Raw genomic sequence first — 12,099 nt, forward strand, 5'->3', positions numbered from 1 at the left:
CTAGGGCATTTGAGGAAGCCCATCATAGGAATATCAAGTCAAGTTCTATAATGAAAAATTCCCACTAGTATATGAAAATGACAACATATGAGACTCACTATATGAAGAACATGGTGCTACTTTGAAGCACAAGTGTGGAAAAAGAGATAGTAACATTGCCCCTTTTTATTTATTTTCTTTTTGTTCTTTTCCTCTCTTTTTTTATTTATTTTCTTTTTTTTCTTTGGCCTTTCTTATTTTTTATTTTGTCCTTTCTTTTTTGTTTTTTGGGGGACAATGCTCTAATAATGACGATCAGCACACTTTTATTGATTTACAACACATGAATTACAACTCGAAACTAGAACAAGATATGACTCTATATGAATGCCTCTGGCGGTGTACCGGGATGGTGCAATGAATCAAGAGTGACATGTATGAAAAATTATGCAAGGTGGCTTTGCCACAAATACGATGTCAACTACATGATCATGCAATGGCAATATGACAAAAGTAATGCGTGTCATGATGATAAACGGAAGGGTGGAAAGTTGCATGGCAATATATCTCGAAATGGCTATGGAAATGCCATAATAGGTAGGTATGGTGGCTGTTTTGAGGAAGATATAAGGAGGTTTATGTGTGATAGAGCGTATCATATCACGGGGTTTGGATGCACCGACAAAGTTTGCACCAACTCTCAAGGTGAGAAAGGGCAATGCACGGTACCGAAGAGGCTAGCAATGGTGGAAAGGTAAAAGTGCGTATAATCCATGGACTCAACATTAGTCAAAAGAACTCATATAATTATTACAAAAATTTAGAAGTCATCAAAAACCAAGCACTACGCGCATGCTCCTAGAGGGATAGATTGGTAGGAAAAGACCATCGCTCGTCCCCGACCGCCACTCATAAGGATGCACAATCCAAGGACACTTCATGTTTCAAATTTGTTACACAACTATAACCATACGTGCATGCTACGGGACTTGCTAACTTCAACACAAGCATTCTTTAAATTCATAATCACCCAACTAGCATGACTTTAATATCACTACCTCCATATCTCAAAACAATTATCAAGTATCAAATTGATCATAGCATCCAATTCACTTCCTATGATAGTTTTTATTATACCCAACTTGGATGCCTACCATTCTAGGACCAATTTTATAACCATAGCAAATACCATGCTGTTCTAAGAGACTCTCAAAATAATATAATTGAAGCATGAGAGACTAACAATTTCTACAAAATTAAGCCACCGCCGTGCTCTAAAAGATATAGGTGAAGCGCTAGAGCAAAAACTATCTAGCTCAAAAGATATAAGTGAAGCACATAGAGTATTCTAATAAATTTCAATAAAGTGGGCCTCTCCCAAAAGGTGTTTACAGCAAGGATGATTGTGGTAAACTAAAAAGCAAATACTAATATCATACACGACGCTCCAAGCAAAATACATATGATGTGGCGAATAAAAATATAGCTCCAAGTAAAGTTACCAATGAACGAAGACGAAAGAGGGGATGCCTTCCCGGGGCATCCCCAAGATTAGGCTTTTTGGCTATTCTTGAATATCTTGGGGTGCCATGGGCATCCCCAAGCTTAGGATTTTGCCACTCCTTATTCCATAGTCCATCAAATCTTTACCCAAAACTTGAAAACTTCACAACACAAAACTCAACAGGAAATCTCATAAGCTCCGTTAGTGAAAGAAAGAAAAACCACCACATAAGGTACTGTAATGAAATCATTCTTTATTTATATTGGTGTTAAACCTACTGTATTTCATGTTATCTATGGTTCATACCACTTAATACTAGCCATAGATGCATCAAAATAAGCAAACAACACACGAAAAACAGAATATGTCAAAAACAGAACAGTCTGTAGCAATCTGTAACTAACGCAAACTTTTGGAACTCTAAAAATCCTACCAAAATAGGAAGTCTTGGAAAATTTATCTATTGATCATCAGCAAAAAGAATCAACGAAAAATCACGTTTCTGTGATTTAAACAAACTAATTTCGTGCGTGCAAAGTTTCTGTTTTTCAGCAGAATCAAATCAACTATCATCATAGGTTATCCTATAGGTTCTACTTGGCACAAACACTAATTAAAACATAAAACACATATAAACAAAAGGTAGATGTAAAATTTATTACTAAACAGAAACAAAAACAAAAACACAAATAAAATTGGGTTGCCTCCCAACTAGCGCTATCGTTTAACGCCCCTAGCTAGGCATAAAAGCGAAGATAGATCTAAGTAGTGCCATCTTTGGCACTCAATTCCTCAATAGAGCACTTATAGTCTTTAGGGGTTTCTCCCTTTTTAGCAATGATTAAACCTTTAGGCAAAAATTCAAGAAATTCATTCGTAGCAAAAGGTTCCTTAATGATAGAGAGACAATTGGGATGAACACTTATTGATTTGAGATCCGCATCTCCCTTACTAGAAGATTCACCCTTATTTTCAGGGACATAAATAAATTTGGCAGTTTTGGTAGGGGGTTTTAGAGTGTATTTCATGGAAGAAAACACCGACCCTAAGTTGGTAATGATATCCTGAAGTTTACCGATTCTTGCAGAGCCTAGATCTATTTTTTCATTAACTATAGGTTCTTTCTCTTTAAAAAAAATTCAAAGTAACTCCAACCCTAGATCCATATTGGTAATGTGATTATGAATCTTTTTATCCAAATTTTCAATCAACTCAACAATGGCAATTTTATTTTCAATAATCTCAATCCGTTGCATCACATGTTCTAAAGTTAAAATAGTTCCATTAACCAAAAGAGGTGGTGGGCCAAACAAATCTAACATAGCATTATAAGCATCAAACGTATGGCTATTCAAGAAATCCCCTCCGGTAAAGGTATCAATAATGCATCTATTCCAAGGAGTAATGCCTACATAAAAATTGCGAAGAAGTATGGAAGTGGAAAGCTTCCTAGTAGATTTATTTTGAGCATTGCAAATTATATGCCAAGCATCCTTTAAATTTTCTCCCTCCCTTTGCTTAAAATTAAGAATTTCATGTTCGGGAGTGATAACAAGGATAGGAGGACTAGGCATAACGACAAGGTAAACGAGCAAACAGAAAAAAGGCAAGCGAAAAAAAGAGGAGAGGATTGGGAAAGATAGGGCAAATAAAACGGCAAGGGTGAAGTGGGGGAGGGGAAAACAAGAGGCAAATGGAAAATAATGTAAATGCGAGGGAGATGAGTTTGTGATGGGTACTTGGTATGTCTTGACTTGAGCGAAGACCTCCCCGGCAACGGCGCCAGAAATCCTTCTTGCTACTTCTTGAGCTTGCGTTGGTTTTCCTTGAAGAGGAAAGGGTGATGCAGCAATAGTAGCGTAAGTATTTCCCTCAGTTTTTGAGAACCAAGGTATCAATCCAGTAGGAGGCTCCTCAGAAGTCCCTTGCACCTACAAAAACAAACAAAGAACTCGCAACCAACGCAATAAAGGGGTTGTCAATCCCTTCATGGCCACTTGCGAAAGTGAGATCTGATCGAGATAGTATGATAAGATAAATATATTTTTGGTAATTTATAATATAGATTGGAAAAGTAAAGATGCAAATAAAAGTAGATTGAAAGCTTATATGATAAAGATAGACACAGGGGCCATAGGTTTCACTAGTGGCTTCTCTCAAGATAGCATAACTATTACGGTGGGTGAATAAATTACTGTCGAGCAATTCATAGAAAAGCGAATAATTATGAGATTATCTAGGCATGATCATTTATATAGGCATCACGTCCGTGACAAGTAGACCGACTCCTGCCTGCATCTACTACTATTACTCCACACATCGACCGCTATCCAGCATGCATCTAGAGTATTAAGTTCATAAGAACAGAGTAACACATTAAGAAAGATGACACGATGTAGAGGGGTAAACTCATGCAATATGATATAAAACCCATCTTTTTATCCTCGATGGCTACAATACAATACGTGCCTTGCAAACCCTATTGTCACTGGGTAAGGACACCGCAAGATTGAACCCAAACCTAAGCACTTCTCCCATGGCAAGAAAGATCAATCTAGTAGGCCAAATCAAACTGATAATTCGAAGAGACTTGCAAAGATAACCCAATCATACATAAAAGAATTCAGAGGAGATTCAAATATTTCTCATAGATAAACTTGATCATAAACCCACAATTCATCGGATCTCGACAAACACACCGCAAAAAGAGTTACATCGAATAGATCTCCACAAGAGAGGGGGAGAAAATGGTATTGAGATCCAAAAATGGAGAAGAAGCCATCTAGCTAATAATTATGTACCCGAAGGTCTGTGGTAAACTACTCACAACTCATCGGAGGGGCTATGGTGCTGATCTAGAAGCCCTCCATGGTCGATTCCCTCTCCGGCGGAGCGCCGGCGAAGGCTCCAAGATGGGATCTTGCGGATACAGAAGGTTACGGTGGTGGAAATTGTTTTTCGTTGGCTCCCTGGATGTTTTCGGGGTACGTGGGTATATATAGGAGGAAGAAGTAGGTCGGTGGCCGCCCGAGGGGCCCACGAGATAGGGGGCATGCCCTGCAGGGGTGGGTGTGCCCTCCACCCTCGTGGCCGCCTCGGCTGCTTCTTAGCTTGCATTCCAAGTCCTCTGGATCACATTCGTTCGAAAAATCACGCTCCCTAAGGTTTCATTCCGTTTGGACTCCGTTTGATTTTCCTTTTCTTCAAAATACTGAAATAGGCAAAAAAATAGCAATACGGGTTGGGCCTCCGGTTAGTAGGTTAGTCCCAAAAATGATATAAATGTGTGAAACAAAGCCCATAAACATCCAAAAGGGGTAATATAATAGCATGGAACAATCAAAAATTATAGATACATTGGAGACGTATCACAGGCCGACCATGGGTTGAATTTGGGGGCAACTGGTTCTACAACGTATACATCTCGGAGTGTGCATTTGCGCCTCCTCTTTGGTATGTTAGTTGCGTAAATCATGTTCACTGTTTTGACCTCTGGTGGAATTTTTTTCTGTCCCCCAGTGTTCGGCTGGCGAGGCTCGTCCTCTTCTTCACTTGGGGTCTCACTCCCCTTGTGTTCGGCGTTTAGCTTGCAGGCCTGCTTGAAGACCTAGCATTCTCTGTTGGTGTGATTTGCAGGTTTCTCGGGGGTGCCATGGATCTGACATAATCTGTCTAGAATTTTGTTTAGGCTAGACGGTCCATCTCTGCTGCCTTTAAATGGCTTTTTCTGTTGACCCAGACGAGAGCCCCTGAATCCGGCATTTACCTCCGTGTTGTCTCGGTTGTCTTCATTGTTTTGATGCTTGTTTTTATTGCATCGCGGCTTCCCATTGCCATCCCTGATTTCGGATGTGCCTGGGTCGCTGGTGCCGCTACAGGCCAACCAGCTGTCCTGGCCCATGCAGAAGCGGGTCATAAGGCTTGTTAGGGCCGCCATTGTCCTAGGTTTTTCCTGGCCGAGGTGTCTGGTGAGCCATTCGTCCCGGACACTGTGCTTGAAAGCCGCTAAGGCTTCGGCATCCGAGCTGTCGACGATTTGATTCTTCTTGGTGAGAAATTTGTTCCAAAGCTTACGAGCTAACTCTCTGGGTTGTTGGATTATGTGACTTAGATCGTCTGCATCCGGAGTTCGGACATAGGTCCCTTGAGAATTAGCCCTGAAAGCATCCTCAAGTTCCTCCCAACTTCCGATTGAGTTTCGGGGAGGCTTTTCAACCAGTGCCGAGCTGGTCCTTTTAACTTGAGGGGAAGGTATTTGATGGCGTGGAGATCATCTCCGCGAGCCATGTGGATGTGAAGGATAAAGTCCTCAATCCAGACCCCAGGGTCCGTGGTTCCGTCGTATGCCTCTATGTTCACGGGTTTAAATACCTCTAGAAATTCATGATCCAGCACCTCATCGGTGAAGCACAGGGGGTGCGTGGCACCCCTGTATTTGGATGTGTCATGGCATATGCTGCCGACGGTTGTTGTGTTCGGTGTTGATTCTAAGCTGGTATTCGTTCAGTATGATCGTTTTGGTGGGTGCGATCCTGCCGGAGCACGCTTCCTAGATCCATATTTGGATCTGTCATGGCATATGCTGCCGATGGTTGTTGTGTTCGGTGTTGATTCTGAACTGGTATTCGTTCAGTATGATCGTTTTGGTGGGTGTGATCCTACCGGAGCACGCTTCCTAGATCCATAGATGGACCTGACCATATCAGCTGTATTATTTTTCGGCGGAATGGGCTCTATAGCCTTCTCGTCAAATTCGGGCAGCAGCTTGCGCTTTGGGTAGCTCTTTGTGTGGCGATTGCCACCGTATTTTTCTTCAGTGTCGAGCACTTTGTTCCATCTGCGGTTGAGCGTATCCTGCGCGGCCTTAAGCCTTTACTTCTGCTTCTTCAAGCTCCTCACGGTGGCAATAAGCCTTCTATGGAGGTTCTCTTGTACCAAGTACCTTTTCGGGATGATGAGTGCATCATCGTCCGGACTGTTCTCCTCTCCGGAGACAGGTTTATGAGTTTTATCTCCGCCATCGCTATGATCGGACAGCGGCCCCGGACTATGTTCGTCGTCCCCTGGCTCGTCCTGCTCCATCGCTGGGTCTATGGGGTCGTCGTTGCCTTGGGAGTCGACCAGGGTTTTATTCCTTCTTGCGCTGTTATCGCTCTTTTTATTGTGGCAGGATTTGGAGCGGCGCCGACGTTGTTGCTTTGGTAGCTTCTCAAGAGGATTACCCTCCGTTGCATCCTTCCGTTCCTCGCTGTTGTTTTCTTTGGGTGTGTCCACCATGTATATATCATATGATGAGGTGGCTGTCCAGCGCCCTTTAGGCGGTGGTTCCTGTTCTTCTCCAGCATCGTCGTCCATACCGTCGATGTCTTCGGAGTCGAAATCAAGCATGTCGGTTAAGTCGTCGACAATGGCTACTAAGTGGGTGGTGGGTGGGGAATGAATTCCTTCATCATCCGCTTCCCACTCAAGCTGGACATAGTTCGGCCATGAGTCTCCTGACAGGGAGAGAGATTTCAATGAATTTAGTACGTCGCTCAAGGGCGAGTGCTGAAAGATATCCGCGGAGGTAAACTCCATGATTGGTGCCCAATCAGATTCGATAGGCACGGATGCACGCGGTTCGGAGCCTATGGCCGGAGACGAGTCCGAGGGTCCAATGACACAGACCTCATTGGAGGTGAAGTCTGTGTTCGGCTCCATCGCCCGATGAGTGTGCGGCCTCCGTGGCGAGGTCTATCCACCCGTCCTCGGATGGCGTGATCTGCTCCGGATATGAGGCCAGGGCAGCTACAGGTGCATTCTCCTAAACACCGTCCGATGGCAGATCTAAGTCATGCTCGTCGTGATTGTACGACGCACCTGTCATGGGCTCGAATCCGTCGAAGATCAAGTCCCCGCGGATGTCAGTAGTGTAGTTCAAGCTTCCAAATCTGACCTGATGGCCAGGGGCGTAGCTATCGATCCGCTCCAGATGGCCAAGCGAGTTGGCTCGTAGTGCGAAGCCGCCGAGTACGAAGATCTGTCCGGGGAGGAAAACCTCAGCCCTAGATCACATCGCTGTGGATGATTGAAGGAGCCATCAAGCCTTATCATGACGACACAGTGGAACTCTCAATGAAAGCACCAATGTCGGTGTCAAAACCGGCGGATCTCGGGTAGGGGGTCCCGAACTATGCGTCTAAGGCTAATGGTAACAGGAGGCGGGGGACAGAATGTTTACCCAGGTTCAGGCCCTCTCGATGGAGGTAATACCCTACTTCCTGCTTGATTGATCTTGATGATATGAGTACTACAAGAGTTGATCTACCCTGAGATCGTAGAGGCTAAACCCTAGAAGCTAGCCTATTATTATGATTGTTCTTGTCCTACGGACTAAACCCTCTGGTTTATTAGACATTGGAGGGGGCTAGGGTTACATAGAGTCGGTTATAGAGAAGAAAATCCACATATCCGAATTGCCAAGCTTGCCTTCCACGCAAAGGAGAGTCCCACCCGGAAACGGGACGAAGTCTCCAATCTTGTATCTTCATAGTCCAACAGTCCGACACAAGTACATAGTCCGGCTGTCCAAGGACCCCCTAATCCAGGACTCCCTCAAGCATCACTTGGAAATTACTTTCCTTAGTATTACCTCGACCCCCTTTAACAGTACGGTGTTTCCTATGACTCAAGAAGAAGAAAAATGAAACTACGAAAACAAAAGTCTTCACGCTTTAGATTCCTCGCATGAATATCGAAGTCTTCAAGGTCACACCAATTTCTTCACTTTCAAAGTCTTCAGGCCAAAGTCTTCAGCCGAAGCCATTCATTTTTAGGGGTCGACATTCACTATAAATATCAAACTCCTCATTGACTTATATAGCCTGTGTACACTCACAAACATATTAGTCCTTTAACCTATAAGTCTTCAATACACCAAAATCACTAAAGGGCACTAGATGCACTTACACTTCCAAGCTATACCCCATTACGGGTACATGAAGCTCAAAACTGTCAGGACCCCGACTCAATGCCACATCGATCTAGCATGTAACACCTCATATCACTTTGCGGCCTCACGCACGGTATTCCCACGGGTGTCGCCTTACCTTTGCCCGGGACCGTTTGCGCCTTTTGGCACACGTATATGATAGTGTCGCTAGCATCCATATGATAAGGAGCCCGGGCTGACATGGCTAGTCGTAAACCCAAAGTGGCACAGACTTACAGGAACAGGCATCCATGACCCAGCATCGAACGTGTCGGTCATCAGTGAGCGAATCCAGGCTGTAGCACTGGGCTAGCAGGACTCTGGTGAACCGGGCTGTAGCGGGCTAACAGGACTCTGGTATTCATCGCGTGACATTTCCCCGAAGGGACAGACACAGGAACGAAGAAGGACACATGCCGGCCAGCCTAAGTGTTCCGGAGCAGTAGCAAGCTACCATGGCTCGGTGGAAACACTAGGAGACATTTCCCGGTAAGAGAGGCTACTAAGGATAAACAACTAGATGGTCAGATCCCACACATACCAAGCATTTCAATAACATACACACAATATGCTCGATATGTGCAAATACAACATGGCATCACAACATGACTCTACGACTCAAGTATTTATTCAATAGGCTCCGAGGAGCGAGATATTACAAACATGGGTCTCATGACCCAACAATCAGAGCATACAAGTCAAAGCACAAGCGGAAGCTATCATGTCTGAGTACAGACATCTATAAATGAAAAAGGCTGAGAAGCCTGACTATCTACCAGATCCTGCCGAGGGCACAAGATCGTAGCTGAGGTAACAAGCTAAACGTCGAAGTCCACGCGGAACTACTAGTGAGACCGAAGTCTCTCTGCAAAAACATAAAATAGGCAAACGTGAGTACAAATGTACCCAGCAAGACTTACATCAGAACTAACTACATATGCATCATTATCAACAAAGGGGATGGTGGGGTTTAACTGCAGCAAGCCAGCTTTGACTCGGTGGCTATCCTGAACTACGACTGCAAGTAACTCTTTTGAGGTGGCGCACACGAGTCCACATATTCACCATATCAATACACCACTATGGATCCGCTCCCGTCTCCCTACGAGAACGCCATCCATAGCACTCACGCTTATCTTGCGTATTTTAGAGTATCCACTTTCACTTGTCTATGAACTGATATAAGCAACCCAGAAGTCCTTTTCCGCGGACACGGCTATTCGAATAGATGATGTTAACCCTGCAGGGGTGTACTTCTTCACACACGCTCTCACCACTTACCGCCGTTTACACGACATGTACTCGGCAACCTTCAAGCGGAAGCCCAACGTGGGTGTCGGCCACGGCCTACCTAAACACTCAAGTCTCTAGTCCAGGTTTATCGCCTATTCGGGTTCCATCCATGAGGAGATCCGGCCGGAGTTTCGCTCACAGCCCCAAACGATGTGAACAGGGTTCCGTGACACCAAACGGGCGCCCGGTATACCCGGCCACGTGCCTACCGCATCACAGCCCACCCCTACGGTCAGCGCTGCCACGGCCTCCAGCATACTACAAACACCAGAAACTACTTGCAACTCCTGGACAGAGGACAAGGGTGATAAGAAGCCGAGAGGGTCCATTGGTTTCGGGCCCAATGCGTGGTAGTAGCTGAATCATGGATCACAAACACAGAACTCAGTTCCTGAGGACGGCTGCAATGAGACAACCCACCATGTACTCCTACATGGCCTCTCACCGCTACCTTTACCAAATCGTGTTCACACACTTAGCTCACACACAGTAGGACATGTTCACACGCCTCTGATTCATCCCCGATGAATCAGACCTGACTCAACTCTAAGCAGTAGCAGGCATGACAAACAAGCATGAATGAGTAGGCACAACAGGGCTCAAACAACTCCTACTCATGCTAGTGGGTTTCATCTATTTACTGTGGCAATGACAGGTCATGCAAAGGATAAAGGGGTTCAGCTACCGCAGCAAGTAACAGATGAATCGTTGTTGTCCTAATGCAGTAAAAGAGAGCAGGAGCGAGAGAGTGGGATTGTATCGGAATGAACAAGGGGGTTTTGCTTGCCTGGCACTTCTGAAGATAACATTGAGTCTTCATCAGTGTCAACGATCACATCATCGGTATCACGTCTATCGAGAGGGGACAAATACCGGCAACACAGAAGGGAACACAATCAATGCAATGCACAATATGATGCATGATCATGACATGGCAAAATGAATGTGTTTTGAGCTAATGCAACTAGCAACAGATTAAATGAAGTTGGTTTGAATACAAGATTCAAATTCAAACTCCATATGTGATTATTAAATGCCATTTAATTGATTTGTGCTAAACAGCAGCTATAAGTTGTTCTAACATGCATGAAAATGGTACAGATGGATTCCTTGAATTTTTCTGATAATTTTTCATATATAATTATTTAATTTGGAGTTACGGTTAATTTTCTATGATTTATTGAAGTTTTAGGCATTTTCTGAATTAATAAATCATTTAAGAATTATTTAAATTCCAGAAACATTTATTACGTCAGCAGTGCGTCACCGTGACGTCAGCAGGTCAACAGACGCTGCTGCTGGTCAAACCTGACGTGTGGGGGCCACACGTCAGTGACACAGGGTTGTTTTAACTCACTGACAGGTGGGACCGGTCAACGGCCACGTCAGCTAGGTCAATTCCGACGCGTGGGGCCACTGTGGTTAACTTAAACTAAACAGGGGGTTAACCGTGGTTAGTTAAGGGCGTGGGGCCCACAGTCAGTGGCCAAGGCCTGGGTTAGCGGGGGTGGTTAGGCCCTAATGACCGGCCACATCAGCTCTCGCCGGAGTGTAGCCGGCGACGACCACAGAGCACGGCGGGGGACGCCGGACTTGCGCTAGGGGCATCGGATCGACGCGCCAAGGGCACCAGGAGGTAGCCCGCGCCCGTGCGCATCTAGGGGGACCAACGGGAGGTGCGGGGGTGGCCGGGGTTCGCCGGAGTGGAGCCCGAGGCGGCGGCCGGAGTTCGGCCATGTGCGGGGTTGGGCTGCGGCGCGCTAGGAGAGAAACTGATGGTCCAGACGGCATCCGCGGGCCACCAGAAGCGCGCTGGTGCCACGGGTTCGAGCAGAGGGGCTCGGGTCAGGAGAGCTACGCGGCCATGGCGGACGGCGGTGCTCGGGAATGTGGCCGGGGGTGCTACGGCACGGGAACGAGCAAAATGAAGGAGGGGAAACGGAGTGGAGCTCACAGGGGTTGCGACGGTGGCCTCGGGGAGCTCGGGGAGGCACCGGAGCCGACGAATTTGACGAAGATGGCCGGCGGTCCCGAGGTTGAAGAAGACATCGAGGGCGGTGTTGCGGCACGTCCGGGGCCTCGTGGCTCGTTGAGGAGGTAGAGGGAGGACCGGCGGAGCTTCCTGGGGCGTCGGTGAGCCGTGGGGTGGCCGGTAGCCACGGTGGCTCTCGTCGGTGGCGGCGGCTCCGTTCGGGGAGGGAAACAGAGGAGGGGGAGAGTGTTCGGGGAAGAGAGAGGGAGCAGCGAGGGAGGAAGAGGGGCGAGGGGACACGAGGCGTGAGGGGGAGGCTCGGGAACGCCTCGGTGGAAGCAGGAGGTGGCCGAGGCGGCATCGGCGCTCGCCACCGAGCTG

Source organism: Triticum aestivum, chromosome 2B, assembly GCF_018294505.1.
Source record: "Triticum aestivum cultivar Chinese Spring chromosome 2B, IWGSC CS RefSeq v2.1, whole genome shotgun sequence".
Lineage (NCBI taxonomy): Eukaryota > Viridiplantae > Streptophyta > Magnoliopsida > Poales > Poaceae > Triticum > Triticum aestivum.